Source organism: Aotus nancymaae, unplaced genomic scaffold (assembly GCF_030222135.1).
Source record: "Aotus nancymaae isolate 86718 unplaced genomic scaffold, 86718_ANA_hifiasm-v0.15.2.pri h1tg000016l, whole genome shotgun sequence".
In the NCBI taxonomy this organism is placed as follows: domain Eukaryota; kingdom Metazoa; phylum Chordata; class Mammalia; order Primates; family Aotidae; genus Aotus; species Aotus nancymaae.
Window position 1 is genome coordinate 57,393,217 of NW_026988428.1, and position 20,569 is coordinate 57,413,785.

Consider the following 20,569-nt stretch of genomic DNA (forward strand, 5'->3'; position numbering starts at 1 on the left):
TTGTGTTTCTGTTTCTTTAATAATGTCTGTTATTGCTTCGTTAAGTCAAGGGGGGACGAAAAAAATCTCCTTAGGTCAGAATATGCAGCTAAATTACATCTCAGTTTTAGTATGCTTGCTGTATGTCATCTTTTGTCTCTTGAGTATTTAAATGACTTATTGGTCCCAGGAGGGAATATAATTTGACCTTGTTTGTAGTAGTTAAATCACTTACGCATAAATTGTTCACACTCTACAAGTAAATAAACTCTGTAAGGGCACCAGCCAGCCTGATGTCTCATAAATTCCTTAATCTCTCATTTGCAAACGTCATGTGCGTGCATTTTTAACTAGATTATGGATCTCGAAGGCCTCACATAAACTGATTTCCCCCTGAAATAAAAAACTTTAACTTTACAGCCTTTTAATAATTCCTAGATTATATGAAGAGGCTGGATTGCTAAAACCACAAATCCATATCCTTACCGGTTCAGTTGCTCTTTTGTAGACCCTGCTATGTTGCTTGCAACATTAGCAAAAACCATGACTAGAAGGCCACAAATGTTGAAAGTCAAAAGATAGCCTGATTCTTATAAGGCAATTTTGTTATATCCATGTGAGAGCCAAAAAGGCCTATTTAGACCCTGTTTTTAAGGCCCTGCCATTTGTAATATGGTCTAAAAAAGAAAAGCATAAGAAAAAAAATGTGCTAGGTAATACAGTTGACAAAAGTTCTCTCTGATGGTCACTTAAATTTTAGTTTCGGCTACCATTACTGATGAAGCTGTGCTATAAAGCTTTCTTTTATACATTAATGATTTTTTATTAAAGTGGATCTATGAGTAAGTTATACTAAGGAACTGTGGTTCAAGGTTAATGTTTGGGGATTTTGTGTATTTGGGTTTGAACATTTTAGTTATTTTGTTTTTCTGGATCACTAGTAGTTATCCACTAATACAGGTGGGGATTGTATGAGTTGCTTGGAGTTTGCTGCTGAAGAGTTTTTATTTTTTTGTGGTTTCTTTTCAAACATTCAATATTCCCCAGATCAGCAGCCTTTGATCTTTGACCTACAGTGCTAAGAGACTTTTTTAGCTTATTGCTTTGTTTCCCTTTTTTGAATGAAGTGTTATTTTAAAATGTTTTAAATAAATGAAGGGCCTGCCTAGCATTGAGGTATATCTATACCTGAAACTTAGAAAACGTATTTGCCTATGTTGACTACTGAACCCAGTTTACAGCAGAGGGACTTCCCTAAACCTTTCTGAATGAAACATCCAATTTCAGTCATGTTAACTTTGATGGGCAGCAAAACCAGCTTTGAAGTCTTGGTATTGCTACACTGTAAAACTGTCTTAATTTTTTTTCATGGAGCTACTTAAAAATTTTAATTTCTTGACTGGGCCTGGTCGCTCACAGCTGTAATCCCAGTGCTTTGGGAGGCCAAGGCAGATGGATCATGAGGTCAGGAGTTTGAGACCAGCCTGGCCAACATGGTGAAACCATGTCTCAGCTAAAAATACGAAAATTAGCCAGGCGTGGTGGTACATGCTTGTAGTCCCAGCTACTCGGGAGGCTGAGGCAGGAGAATCACTTGAACCTGAGAGGAGGAGGTAAGATCGCACCACTGCACTCCAGCTTGGGTGACAGAGCAAGAATCCATCTCAAAAAAAAAAAAAATTAATTTCTTGCAATCAGCATTATCTACTAAATGACATTTTTTCCATAATGATGCAGTTTCTCTTGAGCCATTTTTCTTTTAGAACATGTGATGTTAGAGAATAATTCACAAGTTTATCACAAGACACTTTTGTTAGGCTGTGTGAAAAGAAACCTTAAAGCTTATATTTTGTGTAAAAAGACAGATTGGGTAAAACAATAAATTTTACAGATTATTTATGTGCTTCTCTTTCTGTTCTAGATAGGACTACAGTCTTCCCTCATTTCCTCTTTCTGGTACCTTCCCATGAAATGCGTTAGTGAGGGGAAAATAATGATAAACAGGGCTTAGTTCTATAATAGTTCAAAACTGCCAGTAATTTTCCATAGTTTCTGGAATGAAACATATGGTAGTAATGTACTGTGCCTCTGGTAATGGAAAGTAGTTTAAAAATACTCTCAATGTTTTATATTTTAAAGGGTGTGTGTATGTGTGAGTGTGTGTGTGTTTTCAGGTTATTTTTTCTATCCTGTGTAGGTTTAATGGAATTATTTTTATATGCTTACACCCATTTTTACGGGTTTAGATGGGGCATTTTTGAATAAAACTTGTAATGAGTTGTTTATTGTTGTTACAGATAATTTGTGCACGCAAGTTTTAGAAGGCTTGAAATGATCTCGCAGAGAAAACTACTTGATAGGAGGGGGACAAATTTTCTGTAATTTAAGTTGTCATAGTAACCTGCATCAGGACGCATACTTGGAATCCAGGCCTGAAGAATTTCAGTGACAATAAACATTCCAGTTACATTCATCATCCTTTTTTTGGCCAAGAAAGGAGCCATCCATTGTGATCTAATTATTTTATTTCTGTTTTTAGAAGATGAGTAACAGTTTGCATGTTTCAGCACTTCAAAACTTCCCTAGTAGAATAAAAATGAAAAGTTCAGCTGTTTATATTTGAGATTGACATTTTCTGATAATGTATCACAAACTAGTTATTTAAGATTTTAAGATAGGTTTGGTATGATGATTACTTAATGAAATATGAAAGAAACAGGATTTGATAAGGATTGTAGAAATTGCCATATCCATTGGTTAACGTGCAAGTCTAATATTAAGAATATTGGAATTTGGTTTTCATGGAGCTCTGACTTGAGAATGTTATGACTTCCCTATTATCAGTTTGCTAATACTTTTATTTTATGGCATCTTGTACTGCAGTCTTAATTGGGTAAAAATGTATTTTAGTAAAAAGGATGAGGCATCATTTTTATTAGTGAAGTAAGCTTACTTTGAGAAGTGTGTATCCAGACATCATTTTTAGATATCCTGTATTTCCCTGTAGAATGTTGTTTCTGAAGAGAAAGCTTTTCTTAAGGTTTGATTCTCTCTTTCCTTCTGCAAGATACTGACTGCTAACCAAGATTGTTTGAAGTTAAAGATTCTGAAACAAAGAACACTAGGAGAAAAATAAGGTGAGAAGGATGAATGTATGAGCGCGATGTGTGTCCATTCATTTAAGGAAACTTGGAAAATAAATAGGGAGAGTTCATGGCTAGTCAAACTAATAAAAAAAAGCAGAAATGTGTTTACTGGGAAAATGTGAAGGAAAATAATATTGCTTCTCTCAATATTTAGAGTTATTTACTGTTAACATTTTATGGGAAGTATCTGTAATTTTGTAAAGAACATTGAGGTCAAGCTGTCAACAGCCAAGATACGAAAATGGTGAATTTGATCTAAAATTTTATTAAAATTGGCAACATACTTTCTGTTATCAGTACTGTCTAAAATAACACTGATGGGCCAGGAATGGTGGCTCACACCTGTAATTCCAGCATTTTGGGAGGCCGAGGGAGGAGAATCAGTTGAGTTCAGGAGTTCAGGACCTCATCTCTACAAAAATTTTTTTAAAAATTAGCGGGCACAGTATTGCAACCTGTAGTTCCAGCTACTTGGGAGGCTGAGATGGGAGGATCACACCACTGCACTCCCCTCTGGGTGACGGAGACAGAGAACCATTGAAAGGGAGAATAAAAATTATTTGCAGATAATAGAAAGTTCCCAGGATAATAAACTAAAATGGAGTTTGGTAGGGTTCCATTATAAATCATGTAAATATCATGATCTTTTGCATATAGTAAGAATAACCAGTTTAAAAATATGAGGAAAAAAGCTCATTGATAGTAGCAGCAAGAAATATGCTAGGGATTAAACTTGGTAAGAAATATGAATCGCCCATAGAAAGGAAACTAGTAAACTTTGCTCTGAGGATGATTGCGAGACTCTGTTTCTGGATAGGAAGACAATAGTTACTTTTAATATTTTACATTGATTTGTAAGTTTAATATAATTCCAATCAAAATCTCAGGAATTTCTCACAGATCAGTGATTTTGAATTATTTTACATTTTTATAGAATAAATAAGAGCCAATAAATGTTTATACAGTAAAGAAGAATAATGGAGAGTTGTAATGCTGTATATTAATTTGAAAATGGTGCGATGTTAATAAAATAGGCAAATACTTGGAGCAGAATGGAAAGCGCAGAAGAACATTGTATTGATAAAGGTGCCACTGCAGATAATGAATATAAATATAGTAATACATATATCAGAAAAGAGTGTATTCGCATATCTCATCTTGGGTTTAGGAGAAAGAATGTACTAAAACAGAAGCAAAGGTTAAAATTATTGAACAATTCATATGTGTAATGATATTAAAAATTAAAATAATTTAATTTTGCTTATATCAAATCATAAAAAGGTAGACATCTGGGGAAAATGTTCAAGTCGCATTCAAATATTTTTCTTTACATAATATGTAATCACATTGTAATATTAATACATAATTACATTGGTAATATACAATCATCTGTCACTTAGCAGGAATACATGTTGAGAAATGTGTCTTTAAGTGATTGTTGTTGAGGTGTGACCATTATAGAGTGTACTTCTACAAACCTAGATGGTATCGCCTCCTACACACCCAAGCTATATGTGATGGTCCATGGCTCCAAAGCTGTACAGCATGTGACTGTACTGAATACTGTAGGCCATTGTAATACAGTGGTAGGTATTTGTGTATCTAAACATAGAAAAGTAGGGTAAAAATGCTGTATAAAAGTGGTTATTACCCTATACAGGTGTACCACTTTTTATACAGTATTTTTAATGGAGCTTGCAGGTGTGGAAGTTGCTCTGGGTGAGTCAGTGAATGAGAGTTTAGTAACTGTTAGGGCCTAGGATATTATTGCACCCTACTGTAGACTTTATAAACACTGTGCACTTAAGCCGCACATTTATTTTAAATTTTACTTTAAAAATTTACCTTTTATTTTTTTTTTTAGACTAGAGTCTTTGGCACCCAGGCTGGAGTGCAGTGGCATTATCACAGCTCACTACAGCCTTGACTTCCTGGGCTCAAGTGATCCTCCCACTTCTGCCTATCAAGTAGCTGGGACTGCAAGTGCATTTCACCACACCCAGCTAATTTTTAATTTTTTAAAAGTGCATTCTACCATACCCAGCTAATTTTTAAGTTTTTTTGGTAGAGACAAGGTCTTACTATGTTGCCCAGCTGGTGTTGAACTCCTGGGCTCAAGCAGTCCACCACCTCAGCCTCCTAAAGAGCTGGGATTACAGGCCTATTTTTAATTTTTAAAAATTAAAATTTTTAGCCACTGTGCCCAGACTGTTAATAATTTTTATACTTCAATATGAAATTAATCGTAGCTCACTTTATAATCTTTTTACTTTATGAAGTTTTAGATTTTAATGTTTTGATTCTTTTGTAATAACACTTAGCTTAAAATACAAATACATTGTATAGCTGTGCAAATATGTTTTATTTATATTTCTATTCTATAAGCTTTTTTCTATTTTTAAAATTATTTGTTTTCAGAATTTTTTGTTATAAATTAAGACACAAACACACATTTTAGCCTAGGCCTACACAGGGTCGAGATTACCAATATCACTTTTCACCTCCACATCTTGTCATGCTGAAAGGTCTTCAGGGGCAATAACAGACATAGAGCTGTCATCTCCTAGGATCACAATGCCTTCTGGAATGCCTCCCGAAGGACCTGGCTGAGACTGTTTTACAGTTAACTTTTTTAAAAAAAATAAGTGTAGAAATACCTTCTAAAGTACAGATACAAAGTATAGTAAATACACAAACTGGTAACATAGTCATTTATTATCATTGTCAAATATTATGTATTGAACATAATTATAAGTGCTGTACTTTTCTAACACTGGCAGTGCAAGGAGTTTGCTTACACCAGCATCACCACTGACAACTTGAGTAGTGAATGCATTGTACTACAATGTTATGATGGCTACACTGTCACTATGCAATAGGAATTTTTCAGATCCAGTGTAATCTAATGAGACTATATGTGGTACATCATTGACTAAAACATTATTATGCAGTACATGTCTGTATGACATTATATTATTTAATTACAATATAACAAATAGAATTGGCTGGGTACAGTGGCTCATACCTGTAATCTTAGCACTTTAGGAGGCCAAGGTGGGTGGATCACCTGAGGTCAGGAGTTTGAGACCAGCCTGGCCAACATGGCAAAATCCTGTCTCTACTAAAAATACAAAATTAGTCGGGTGTGGTGGCGGGCACCTATAATCCCAGCTACTTAGGAGGCTGAGGCAGGAGAATCACTTGAACCTAGGAGGTGGAGGTACAGTGAGCAGAGATTATGCTTCTGCATTCCAGCCTGGGTAAAAGAGCAAAACTCCTTCTCAACAAACAAACAAAAAACCCAAATAGAGTTAATACCTGTGTTATGTAAAAAAATATTTCAAGTCAGAAAAAAAATCAGTACCTAATTAAAACAATTTGTTTGTGGCCCTTAGTGGACCTTTTAAAAAAGAATACACACTGATGTAGGCTTAAAGATTTGTTCAGTTTTAATACTTAACAAAGAAATATATTTAGCACATTATAATATTGAAGATTCAAAAACATATACGTGACACACATATAAATAACCTATACATAAACGTAACTCATTCATCTAGAGTTGATTTATATATATGGTGACAGATAGGGGTCCAGTTTCATTCATCTACATTTGGCTATTTAATTTCCTAGCACCATATATTGAAGAAGGTATCCTTTCCCTGTGTATGTCCTTGTTGGCTTTGTCAAAGATGAGTTGGGTACAAATATGTGGCTTTACTTCTGGGTTCTCTGTTCTGTTCCATTGATCTGTATGTGGTTTTATACCAGTACTATGCTGTTTTGGTTATTATAGTCTTATAGTATATTTTGAAGTCAGGTAATGTGCTGCCTTCAACTTTGTTATTTTTACTGAGGATTGCTTTGGCTATTTAAGCTCTTTCTTGGTTACATATGAGTTTTAGGATTGTTTTTTCTAGTTCTGTGAAAAATTATGTTGGCATTTTTATAGGGATTGCATTGACGCTGTAGATTGCTTTGGGCAGTATGATCATTTTAATAATATTAATTCTTCTCATACATGAGCATAAGATGTTTTTGTTTGGGTCATCCTCAATTTTTATAGTTTTCCTCATAGAGAGCTTTCATCAACTCAGTTAAATTTATTTCTAGGTATTTTGTTTTCTTGGTAGCTATAGTAAATGAGATTTGCCTTCTTGATTTCTTCCTCAGCTCCATCATTGTTGATGTGTAGAAACACTCTTGGATTTTGTACATTGATTTTGTGTCCTGTAACTTTATGAATTCATTTATCAAATCTAAGAGTTTTTTGGTGGAGTCTTTAGGTTTTTCTAGATATAGATCATATTGGTGAATAAAAATAAATTGACTTCCTATTTTTTAATTTTTTAATTTTTTACTTTGGCCTTCTATTTTTTATAATTTTTTTTGAGACAGAGCCTTGCTCTATCAGCCAGGCTAGAGTGCAGTGACACACTTAGAGCTTATTGCAGTCTTAACCTCTGGGGCTCAAGCAGTCCTCCTACCTCAGCCTCCTTAGTAGCTGGGAGCACGAGGGTATGCCACCACACCTGGATAATTTTTGTATTTTTTGCAGAGACGAGGTCCTACCATGTTACCCAGCTAATCTCAAACTCCTGAGCTCAAGCAGTCCACCTGCCTTGGCTTCCCAAAGTGCTGGGATTACAGGTGTGAGCCACCATGCACACCTTTGGATGTCCTTTATTTCTTTCTCTTGCCTTATTTCTCTGGCTGGGACCTCCAGTACTATGTTAAATAGGAGTGGTGAAACCTTGTCTTGTTCCACTTCTTGGAGGAAATGCCTTCCATTTTCCTCATTTAGTATGATGTTAGTTGTGGGTTTATAGTATATGACCTTTATTATTTTGAGGTATGTTCCATCTTTGCCTAGTTTGTTGAGTGTTTTTATCTTGAAGAGATATTGAATTTTATCAAAGGCTGTTTCTGTGTCTATTGAGATGATCATATGGTTTTCATCCTTGATTCTGCTTAGATGATGTATCACATTTATTGATTTGCTTATGTTGAACCATCCTTGCATGCCTGGTATAAAACCCATTTGATTGTGATGGATCATCTTTTTGATGTGCTATTGAGTTCAGTTGGCACATGTTTTGTTGAGGATTTTTGCATCTGTGTTCATCAGGGGTATTGAAGACCTTTGTGATTCCTAATTCTGGCAGTGAGAGAAGTAAGATAAGAATGCTCATACAGTACAACTAGAAGGCAAATTATTATGCAGCCAATAAAAGAGTTTATCTACCTATCTATAGATTTTTTTTAACTCTTTAATGAAATGGAAGAATGATAACCTGAAGTATCTGCTTGCTTTTCTTTAAAAAAAAAAAAAAGTGATAACCTGAAAAGTGACAATATCAGGACATAATATAACCTTAAAAAAAAACTTAGATGGGGGAATAAAATCCTGGGTGGAAACACAGTAAAGTGTTAATGATGATTTTTCTCCAAGTGGCAAAACTACAGGAAAATAATTTCTGTGTTCATTTAAAACACAGATTATGTAAATCAAGTATGTACTATATTAATCAGAAAATTTAATGTAGATTATATTTTTTTAAAGTCTAAGGTTGATCTGATGTCTATGATTTCATTATATGTCTTTTAAAATACATACGTATTTACACTAAAAAATACATTTACCATAAGGATAAATGTATCGAGGAACCAGGTGTAGTGCCTCATACCTGTAATTCTAGCATTTTAGGAGGCTGAGGCAGGAGGATCACTTGAGCCCAGGAGTTTGAGACCAGCCTGGGCAACATGGTGAAACCCTACCTCTACACAAAATACAAAAATTAGCCAGGTATGGTGGCATATGCCTATAGTCTCAGCTACTGGGGAGGCTGAGGTGAAAGGATTGCTTGAGCCTGGGAGGTCAAGGCTGCAGTGAGCTGTGATTGTGCCACTGCCCTCCAGCCTGGTTGACAGAAGGAGACCCTGTCTCAAACACATACAAAAAAACAAAACTTCTTGAGACTGGACTATACACAGAATTGAATAACAAGGGGCATATCACAGTTTCTAGGCAGGGCTGAATATACTGAACTCCTGGGCTGTTATTAATGAATGATTTGACTGAGATGTATGCCTGGATTATCAGTACCATGCTTCCTGGAGGTGTAGGGATCAGCATCTCTGGGAATGAGAAAGAGCAATGTGTTCCTGTCTTAGTCTACAGTTGACCCTTGAACAACATAAGGGTTAGGGAGCGCCAGTCTCCTGTGCATTCAAAATTCTGCATATAACTCTTGACTACCCCAGAACTTAACTACTGTTGTTGACCAAAAGGCTTACCAATAACATACACAGTCAATTAACACATATTTTGTATGTTATATGTATTATATAGTGTATTCGTACAACAAAGTAAGTTAGAGAAAAGATAGTTTGAGAAAATCATAAGGAAAATATATTTACTATACAGTAAGTGGAAATGGGTCATCAGAAAGATCTTCATGTTGAATAGGCTGAGGAAGAGGAGTAGGAGGAAGAGGAGCGCTTTATCTTGCTTTCTCAGGGATGGCAGAGGCTGAAGAAAATCCACGTATAGGTGGACCTGCACAGTTCAAACCTGTATTGTTCAAGGGTCAGCTGTATTTTGTGCTGCTATAGCAGAATACCCAAGACTGGGCGATTTATAATGAACAGAAATGCACTGGAGACTGGGAAGACCAACAGCAAAATGCTGGCATCTGGTGAGGGCCTTTTTGTTGTATTATTACATGGTAAACAGTGAGGGGGAGAGGGTAAGAGGGGAAGGGGTTGGGGGAGAGGGGAAGACAGAGAGGATCAAACGCTCTCTCTTATAATGAACCCGCTCCCGAGATAATGTGATTAATCTATTCATGAAGACAGAGCCTCATGGCCTAATCACCTCTGAAAGGTCCCACCTCTTAATACTTTCACAATGAGAATTAAATTTCAACATGAGTTTTGTGGGGAGCACACATTCAAACCATGACAGTCCCTGCGCTTAAATCTCATCCCCTTCCCGCATGCTTATCATATCCCATGCCACTGCAGTTTAAATGTTCAAATACTGATTGTCAGTGACATTGAATCAAATTTACTCAAATCTTAAATGGGATAATTAGGACAGCTATTTTAATTCCACAGCCATTTTGATTTGTTATTTGCTCCTCCACCTCCTCCCCTCTGGATACTATTGTTTTGATTAGCAGTTAGGAAAAGTGCCCTGGGTGAGATACTGTGCCTTTGAAGACTAAGTACTGCTTTGTTTTTGTGCTGTTCTTCCTGAACACAGTTCTTATGGTGGACTTCTTTTTCTTTCTAGCAGTATATATGGATTTGTGGGCTTCCACAACCCTTTTATGACTAGGATTAACTTTGGTCTCTGTGGCACTCAAGATTCTGGAAATGTCAGACTGTACTGCTGCGGTGCAGCCTTGGACCTATCTTATCATGGGACACAGGTCACCCAGGTGAACATGATCAGACGATTCCCAGCAACAAGGGGCATCTTGGTCTGCTCTTGAAAGAGCTGTAGTTAATGACAAATGAACCACTTTTAAGTTCAAATAAAATTTGATTTTATATTATTGAAAAAGTTTTCAGGTTTAATTCCCTCCTTAAAAGGCAAGGATTGATTACTGAAGAAAATTGCTCTTCTGACATGACGTGTCTGGTACCTTTTATTTTTCTGAAATTCTGGAAAATAGGTTTTTAGCAAAATCAAAGTATTATTCATTGTATATTTAAATTGTAAATTGAAAAAAGTAATACAATAAATGAAAGGTATAAAATGAGGTGGCTCATGCTTATAATCCCAGCACTTTGGGAGGCCAAGGCAGCAGGATCACCTGAGTTTGAGGCCAGTATGGGCAGCAAGGGGAGACCCTGTCTCTACAAAAAGTGAAAAAAAAAATGGAAGTTATGAAATGAAAAATAAGATTTCCTCCTTTCTCATTGTTTTTCCTCTATCTAAAGGTAATCAGTATTAGCAATTTCTTGGGTTTCTCTGCAGAAAAAAGAAATGTGTACATATAAGGTGTGTATTTATGTCTTTTTAAGTTTTTATGGATGTTGTGTGTGTGTGCTTTATTCTAGGTTTTTGTTTTGTTTTACAGATTGATTTCTTTAATTGCCAGAATAATCTTAAATGCAGATAAGATTATTAGATTGCAGGTTGAATTGGTGAGAGTTTGGTGACCATTTATTTTTGATTTGCATTCTTTCGTTTGTCTGAGTTTGTAAAAATGGAGTCAGTATGTAATTACTTGTGTGAGTTGCACAACTCAATAGGTTGTGAGTGCAACTGATTCTACTCCTCGTTGTGCTGGTGACTATCATCTTAGTCAAGTCATTCTCTATGACCTGGTTTTAATACCTGGATATTGAGACTGTGCCTATATCGACCTGAATGCAGTAGAGAAATATGTAAAAATAAGACAAGGTTAGAACATAAAATCTTTTTTGTTTTTAAGCTCTACTAAAATAATTTTGTAAAGGCAATTTCTTTTATCTAAAGTGAGCTTTGTGAAAGTTATATTGGAATAGGATGAAATCCATTGTTTCTGCCTTTGAGGAACATGTAGTCTCACCATATTAAGGTTCATATCAGATAGGAAAAATACAGCTTTTATTGCCACATAATAACATATTATATCAACTAATGCCCTGACTCTGTCTCACCTACCTTCTTTTACTTTCTCCCAGATTTCAGCTAGGCTATACTTGCTCCTTGGAAATTGTAGGGAAACTTGTCTTGAACCTCCAGTTTCAAAATACTTGTGACAGTTTCCCAGTGGTCTTCCTAAGACCAGAGTTCTGTATCAGTTGAATACTTTTTCATTTGTTTTTGTCATCTATTTCAACGTGTGGTCTTTGGTTTTGCCCTTTAAAGCTTTAAATGTTAAAACTTTTTCTTTCATTGGTTTCTATTAAGACAAATATGTGTGCACGTGTGCACACACATGCACACACACACGCGTGCACACACACACACGCAGCCTTGATTTCTTCCTGGTCCCTGGCTTCATCCTTATCTCTCATCCTTTTTTTCTTCCCTTCAGGATGTCTCAAGGAACTGTGTCTGTGTTCTATAGTTTCAGAAATTGCCAGGTATCTGGAATGATTAATCTAGGTGCAAGTCAGCTTCTCATGCTAATTAATTGTGTGCCCTGGAGGACCTGGTTTCTCTTGATTTCTCTAAGATCTCTTAGGTCTCTAAGACCTCCAGTCTCCTTACTTGAATATTGGATATAATGATATCTGCTTTATTGGATGTTTGAAGATTAGATTATATATGTAAGGGACTTCGCATATAAACAATTCAGTGAATGATAACTGTCATCCTTTTTATTTAAATAGTACTGTTTTTCCCAAATGCTCGTTTTGTTCTAGACATAGACTACATGTAAGTAGTCTGTATAAGTGGACTTTCAGTCTTTTATACTTACGGGCAGTTGTTTAAACCAGACACTTTGGAGAGTGAACCAGGACACTATTGATAGTTACACCAGAATAACGGTTTAAACCATTTCTGTTCCAGCCAGGACCCACAGTCACTCAGATACACACCTCGTTTCTGACTCACAGTGTGCGCTCAGAGAACAAGAGCCCTTGTCCATTGAGTGGGACAGTGTGGGAATAGTGGAACATGGGACAAAATGAGGTCACATTCATCTTTCTGAGCTTTAGTTCTTACTTATTAAATAGAGTTTAACAATACTTAGTTCATTTTGTGTTGCTGTAAAGGAATACCTGAGACTAGGTAGTTTGTAAAGAAAAAAGGTTTATTTGGCTCACAATTCTGATGTCTCGAAAAGTTCAAGATTGGGCATCTGGTGAGGGCCTCAGGCTGCTTCCACTCATGGTGGAAAGTGCAGGCAAGCCAGCATGTGCTGTGGGGGTTGACAAGTGAGGGGTTGGCAGGAGGGAGGAGGTGCCAGGCTCTTTTCAGCAACCAGCTCTGGCAGAGCTAACAGTGAGAACTTACCATCAGGGGAGGGCATTTATCTATTCATGAAGACTCTGCCCCCATGACCCTGACACCTCCCACTAGGCCGCACCTCCCAACTCGGCCAGACTGGGGATCAAATTTCAGCATAACATTAGACTGGAGGAAGTAATAGCCCTCAAAATTTGGATCTTTTGTAAAAGGAACAAGGCTTTTTCACCATTATCTTTCATAGTTGTTCTCTTCACTAGCAAATCCTTACTCAGACCTGGTATTACCTAGACTTGAGGCTTACAGCATCTGCTGGAAGGACAGGCAGGTAATTAATAGTCATGTTGTATATAGTGCAAGAGCAGAATGAGAACACAGTTGAAGGAGCTCCTTCAACTGTGCAGAGATGAAGGAGGGCCGCTTCTTTGGTGTCAGTATAGCTGAGTTTGTAAAGGTGAGTAGGTTTTTAGAGAGGCTTACTCTCATAGGAAGTGGCCTCTGCAAAGCCCAGAAAGGCACAGGGGCATAAGTGTGTTTGGGAAAAAGCAAGTACAGCCGAGTGTGGCCAGGGGATGGCTGACTTAAAAGCAGCATTCTTATTCTAGTTTAATAGACACAGCCTCTTAGTGGCACTGGGCCATATGGTAATTGAAAGGATCAAAATTATTTATATAAGTACATGAACTTCTAGTTGGAGGATAAGCAGAAGTATTAAGAGTTTGGAGTAACCTAAACCTCACATCTCTGTAAGTAGAAAAATTTACATTTTTAAATTCCTGATCCTTTCTTTATCATCTCAAGAAGTTAAATATTTAATACATCCTCATTCTTCAAAAGGGTATTACTTTAAAATGTTCTCACTTAAATGTCAGATACAGATAGATAATATTAAAAGCTATACCATTTCTAGCCAGTTGATGTAATGTTGTTCCATTCCCTTTAGCATGTTCTCCTGTGAGCTACTGTAGCTACTAGACAATTTTACTGTGTAAATTCTTTGTAAATTTGCCTTGTTGGAGTGGGAATTATGTAAGGGATACAGTGATTAAAGATCACACTATTTTTGGTGCAACAAATAATGCCTTCAGAAAAGCAGGCTGATACTGTCATTTCTATTCCATTTTGCTCCAAAGAATCATTTGAGTGTATATTCTCAATCTTTCTTATATTAAGAAGTAGAAATACAGTGATTTTTACATTAGTAACATAGTAATTTCATATAGTAATATTTCTGTTCTCATTTGAACATGAAATAATGTCATATAGGTGGCTTGAAGTCAGCTGTCTAGTACCATAGTGTCTGCTTCTGTTTGTGTTTTCCATATGCTGTACCAAGGCATATTGCAAGCATCTACATAGAATCTTAATTTTGTTTTTTACTTGGAAGGTACTTTGGAGATTCAGGTTTGAGGTTGAAGAAACCAAGACACACAGTTGGAGACTGACATGTTCCCTCTAGCCTTCTCTTCTAGGTCAGGTCACTCTTATTCATCTTGGTGATCTTGGTGCATAGCCAGTAGATAAAGCTCTGTTGAATGAGCACATATATCTGTATATTCACAGAGCCTGAATTACAACCCAGATCTTTTGACTTCCAAGTCAGTCCAGTGTTTTTTTCTTGCACACTGGTAGTTCCCCATCTTTTTTCCTACCACAAAATGGATTTCTATAGCAGCATTCCCAAGTTTCAAGTAATGTGATGCTTAGCTGCCAGTTATCATAACACCATCCTTTCCTCACAAGAAATCCAAGCTCACCGACGTGTTAGGATAGGGGACTATCTGGGCTGAGAACCAAGGATATATGAGGATATTCTTGAATAAATTTTAATTCCACACTCAAGATGGAATTTTGTGCTTTTCAATATGTTGTCAATACTTCTTATGATCAAACTATAGAATAAAGCTATACCTGCAGAAGCATAGACCTTATTTCTAGAGTAGTGTTTCTAAGGAGGAGTGATTCTGCCATCAGGGATGTTTGGGAAATTTGTAAGGGAATTTTTGGTTGTCGCAATGATTGGAAGGCTATTACTGGCATTTAGTGGATGGGTGGTGGCGGAGATGCTGGGCATCCGATAGTGCACAGTTCTGTTCCACATAATGACTTTCAAATGAGCCACCTTGCTTTCCTATTGAGAAATGCACAACTGAACATAATTTTTCCATGTATACACAAAGTATTTCTGGATAGGCTTAATAGTAATGAATTTTCTAGTAATATAACTATTATATAAATTAGGCAAAAATTGTATTTGATTCAGAACTTGAACAAGAGTTATTCCCCAATTTGGAAAACCATGTTGCAGGCAGCAATGCCACTTGTAGCATTTTTCTTTTCTTTCTGGCTTCTTTATTGAAATTAGATTGTGTTGGGGAGGGGGTAGCACGAGGGTAGAAGCAGAAAGACCTATTAGGAAGCTGTTGCAGTAACTCCCAAAAGATAATACTAGGGTAGCTAGAGGTAGAGCCAACAGAATTTCCTGACAGATTGGATTTGGGTTGTGAGAGAGAGGTGTCAAGGATAACTGTATGCATTTGGCCTGACCAACTAAAATGTTGCACTCTAGTTGTTTTGAACTGAGATGAGAAGGTGTGAGTACCACAGGTTAGGTGACTGAGATTAAGAGTTCTTTAGACATGCTCATTCTGAGATGCTAGTGGATGTTGCAGTGACAATGTTGAGTAGGCATCTGGATGTGAGGGAGGAGTCTGACCTAGAAAAATGTAAATAGAGATTTGTCAAGCATATGGTACGTCCAAGTTATGAGATTGTACGAGATCACCAAAGGAGTGGATAGAAATAGAGAAGAGGAGAGGACTAATAATTGAGACCTAAGATACTCAAACATTAAAAATTCCTAGAGCAGAGGAGACTGAGAAGACACCCTAGTGAAGCAGGAGAAAACCAAGAAAGTGCTGTGTCCTGGAAGAGAGTGAGGAAAGTAGATCAGGAGAAAGGAGTGACAAACTGACCCTTGTATTTAGTGAGGTGATTGGTGATCTCAATAACAGTAGTTTGGGTGGATGGTGGGGCAGAAGCCTGACAGGAATGAACTTGATAGAGAATGGAAGGTGAGAAAATGAAAGTGAGTATAGACAATTCTTGAAAGGAGTTCTGCTGCAAAAGAGAAGATAATCAGTGGGAGGAAAGGGATCAGAAGGGGGCTGTTTTGTTTAAGATGGGTAAAATAGCCACTTATTTATTCTTTGATCCAAAAGAAAAACTGATGGAGAGAGTGTTGGTCCTGGAGTGAGGGCGAGTGGGTGGATTCCTGATGCTCACAGGATCCTGTGCCTGCAGTAGTACCGGTGCCCAGGCCCCCTGTGTGCCATGGCCCAGGAATAACTAACAGATGCCTAATCCATTCTGAGGCCTTGGGGCCAGAAGGCTTACTTACTGTCCAACATTTGTTCCTCTTTCTGTGGGAGAGTTGGTCAGACACCAGCGAAGAGTTTGGGTTTTAAATCAGAAGTTAAATTAGAAATTAGTGATAAATTAGAAGGGAAGATAGAACCAATGGGTTCTTCTTTGTAAGCAATGGCTTGAGAGCAGTGAAGTTTTTCCTTCTTGTCCCCTGAGACCATCTTTACCAAGATGGCACAGATCCTGTAGAAGAAAGCAAGTGAGTCATGCAGGAGGGCACAAAGCAGAAGGAGGCATCGTTCAGGGTCATGCAGGCACAGCGCCAGCACATGAGAGTGGCATTCCGATACATTTGTGCCCCAGCTGCCTAACCTGCCTGATGACCCACTGTGGTTTAAGAGAAACAGTAGGAAAGCTCTTTCCCTAATTATCTCTTCTCATATTACCAACTGTAGATTAGTTAACGTGTTTTACTTTAATCTGATATTTCCTTCCCCACCCCCCATTTTTTTTGAGACAGAGTCTTGCTTTGCCACCCAGGCTGGAGTGTGGTGGCTCGATCTCTGCTCACTGCAACCTCTGCCTCCTGGGTTCAAGTGATTCTCCTGTCTCAGCCTCCCGAGTAGCTGAGGTGACAGGTGTGCGCCACCACACCTGGCTAACTTTTGTATTTTTAATAGAGACAGGGTTTCACCATGTTGGTCAGACTGGTCTTGAACTCCTGACCTCATGATCCTTCCAAAGTCCTCGGCCTTCCAAAGTGCTGGGATTATAGGTGTGAGTGCCCAGTCTCACTCTATATATTTAGTTGACTTTAGGCACTTTAAGGAATAGGAGGAGGACGTGGTGAATAGGAAAGGAATGCTTCTGAGCTGAACAGTTCTATTGTTGGTGATAGGAGAGGGTGGGGAATGATTGATTCTGGGCCTTCGCACAACCAAGGGACAATGTGAGAGACTTCTGGATACCTAAGATGTAGGCCAGGGGGAACTGGGGGATAGAAAGCAGATAAATGAGGGTCAATCCTGGTCACCAAGACCAGAAAAAAACAGCTCCTCTCCACCTAAGTACCCTTGTCATTTTTAAGTGTTGTAAGAGCCCTCATACTATTTTGTCTTTCCTTCCTTGGAATCCAAAAGTGATAGATATCACTCACCTTGTTAATTCCGGGGTTCTGCCCAGGGCAGATCTAAGAGCAGTCTCCTGAGGCCATCTGAGGAATTGTCCATCTTTGTACTTTGGAAACCAAAGGAACCCTTACAGGAACATACACAGCATCTGGAAAATAATTCTCGAGACATAAGTTTATATTGCAGTTTATTTGAGATGAGGCCTGTGGCTATTTTGGTTTGTGTTAGCCCCAGTTATGCCTAAGAACTGAGTCAGTCATGTGTCCATGGAAAGAAATCCCCATTGAAAATAGTAGGTACTGACTGTAGCCAGAATTGCATAATCAGTCCTCTTTAAGAATTTCCTCAGAACCTATTTTCCAAAAAGATTAGCCAGATGTTTTCCAAAAGAACTTTCCTCTTCCTGATGAGCAATATTATTTTTAATAGTGGTGAATTACTCTTCTAGGCCTTGCTTCCTCTTTGCTTCCAGTCCCACAAACACCTGAGTCAAATAAATATTATGACTTGACATTATTAATTAATTGAGACTGAGTGCTATGGTTGGAATGTTTGTGTATCTCCCCCCGCCCACCATTCATATTGAAACCTAATCACCAATGTGATGGTGTTAAGAGTTGTGACCTTTGGGAGGTGATTAGGTCATGAGGAGTCATGAAAGTAGGACCATCATAAATGGGGTTAGTGCCTTCATAAAAGAGGCCCTAGGGAACTGTCTTGCCCCTTCCTCTAAGGGAGGACACAGCTAGAAGACACCATCACCATCTGTCTACCAGAAAGCAGGCCCTCACTAGACGCTGAGTCTGACAGTGGCTTGACCTTGGACTTTCCAGCTTCCAGACTGTGAGAAGAAAATCTGTGTTGTTTATAAGCCACCCAGTTTATGGTATTTTACTATATCAGCACAAAGGGGCTAAGACACTGACCCATGAACTTCAGTTTAAATCTAGTGTCTTTAAAGCTTTGTTACTTTATGCATATCATATCTATGATATATGTATAATATATAGTAACATATGCATGGCACATAGTAGGCCTGTGGTAAATGTTTTTTGAAGCAGTTAGGTGCAATGTATATTCTTTTTCTTATCTTATTAGGCAGTGAAGTATTAATTAAAGTTCTGGTTCCATAATGTCTTGGCTTTTCCTCTAATGAAGTGTGTGATCTTGGGGCAAGTTTTATAACTGCTCTGTGCTGAATTCCTCCCCTGAAAAGCAGAAACAATAATCATACCTATCTTATAAGATTATTATGAAACTTAAATAAATTGATACATTTAAAACAGAACTCAAAACAGAACATCTCCTGGCATATGGTAAGAATTTAACAGATAGAACAAAAGCTGTCAGGCATTTAATATTTAAAAACTGAGAAAACCAAATTTCCTCTTTTTTCCTCAAATAGCAGTGTAACTGGCAGTGAATATTTGAGTGTTGGTTGTGTGAACTGTCATTATTTAGCCTTTTTTCAGTGGCTATAAACAGCTTCCTGTGTTTCTGAAAAGGGAGGAATAGACATCATATTCCCATTCAGCCGCATACCAGTATATCACTCGTGACACCTAAACATAACTATATCCGTATATTATTTATATCATTGCTAATTATGTGAGTTGAATTTTTAAAATACGTGGGCCTATGATTAGTATCCAGATTTGTCTTTTCTTGGGCATGACGTTCCTTCCATGTGAGTCCTCTTTTCTTTCTTTCTTTCATTTTTTTTTTTTGGTGGGGGTGGATAAGGTCTCACTCTGTTGCCCAGGCTGGATTGCAGTGATGTAAACATAGACAGCTCAATGGAGCCTTGACCTCCTGGACTCCAGCAGTCCTTCTGTCTCAGCCTCCCATGTAGTTGGGACCACAAGCCACCATGCCCAGATAATTTTTAAATTTTTTTGTAAAGATGGAGTCTCACTTTGTTGCCCAGGCTGGTCTCGAACTGATGGGCTGAAGCAATCCTCCTGCCTTGGCCTCCCAAAATGCTGGGATTACAGGCATGAGCCACTGCACCTGGCCTCACCTGAGTTTTAAGAGCTGTGCCAGTTTGTTCTGTCTTCTTGCTTTTTCCTGCATTCAAATTTATGGAATCAAAATAAAGGAGAGTGTATCTTCCAGAATTTAAAACTGATCAGGTTTCCATGTAATTAGCAGCATGTTTTCCACAGGGTCTTTTGTTATTGGCAGTCCTGTCCAATAAAAAGGGCCGAATTCTTGATGTGTTCTGTGTCTGCAGGACTGCCCTGCCAGCTCTTTCTCATTTCTAGTAATCCAAGTCTAGTAATCCAATAAACTCAGGAAAATGTGGCTTCTCTGGTGATAGCCACCTGGTGGACAGTACTTTAAAATTCTTAAGATAGTTTTAAACAGGTGAGTGTAGTTTAATTGCTTACAGCAAACCAACAGATATTTTTGAAGAATGAAGAAATGAACCTCTATGAGTTTAAGGGAGTTTGGGGTTATATGGTACTCTGAACTCAAGTCTGCTGATTCTTTAAATCCTGTGTCCTTCCAGTTTTACTATTTTCCATCAAATTCACTCAGGTTTGGTAAAATCATAGTAATAGCACCTGGAGCAGTAGCCAGGCCTCTTCATTAGAAATCACAATCATGGAATTATAATTCCAGTAATATCATACAATTTGACACTTGTTTGCTGTTGAAAACTTTACTTTTTATAATAAAGGGACCTAGTTTCTTTTTACCTGAATTGTTTATTCAAACTGGTTGTATATCATAAGCATTTTCTAACTAGCTTTAAATTTTTAATGTTTTTCCAATATATGCATACTTCGTCATTAACTTTCATGTTGATAAAAAAATCTTTTTTCCTTTAATGTGGCTAATGTTGAATAGGCCTAAATTAAGACTTTGAAATTCTTAGTAGTGTAATTACCAGTTTTTATCCTATTCTTGTGGTCCTGGAAAGAATGAAAGAGTTCTGTTTTGTAACCATTATTTTTCTAAATCCCATCCAAGTAAATGGCACATTTTTATGTTTTGTGGACAAAACTCAGACCTGTTGTATTGGTTTAAGG

The 20,569-nt window shown here is 37.5% G+C and overlaps 1 protein-coding gene across 7 annotated transcripts in view; it reads left to right on the forward strand.

Moving 5' to 3' along the window:
* Nucleotides 1-20,569, forward strand: part of RASSF8 (Ras association domain family member 8) — a 115,354-nt gene that overhangs the window by 39,031 nt on the left and 55,754 nt on the right. The window contains exon 1 of one of the 7 annotated variants that reach the window (XM_064377362.1): nucleotides 2,742-3,116. The exons of the other annotated variants lie outside the window; for them this stretch is intronic. The gene's annotated coding sequence lies outside the window, so the exon portion shown is untranslated. Of the gene's footprint in view, nucleotides 1-2,741; nucleotides 3,117-20,569 lie in introns of those variants that run through there. 7 annotated transcript variants of the gene reach the window in all.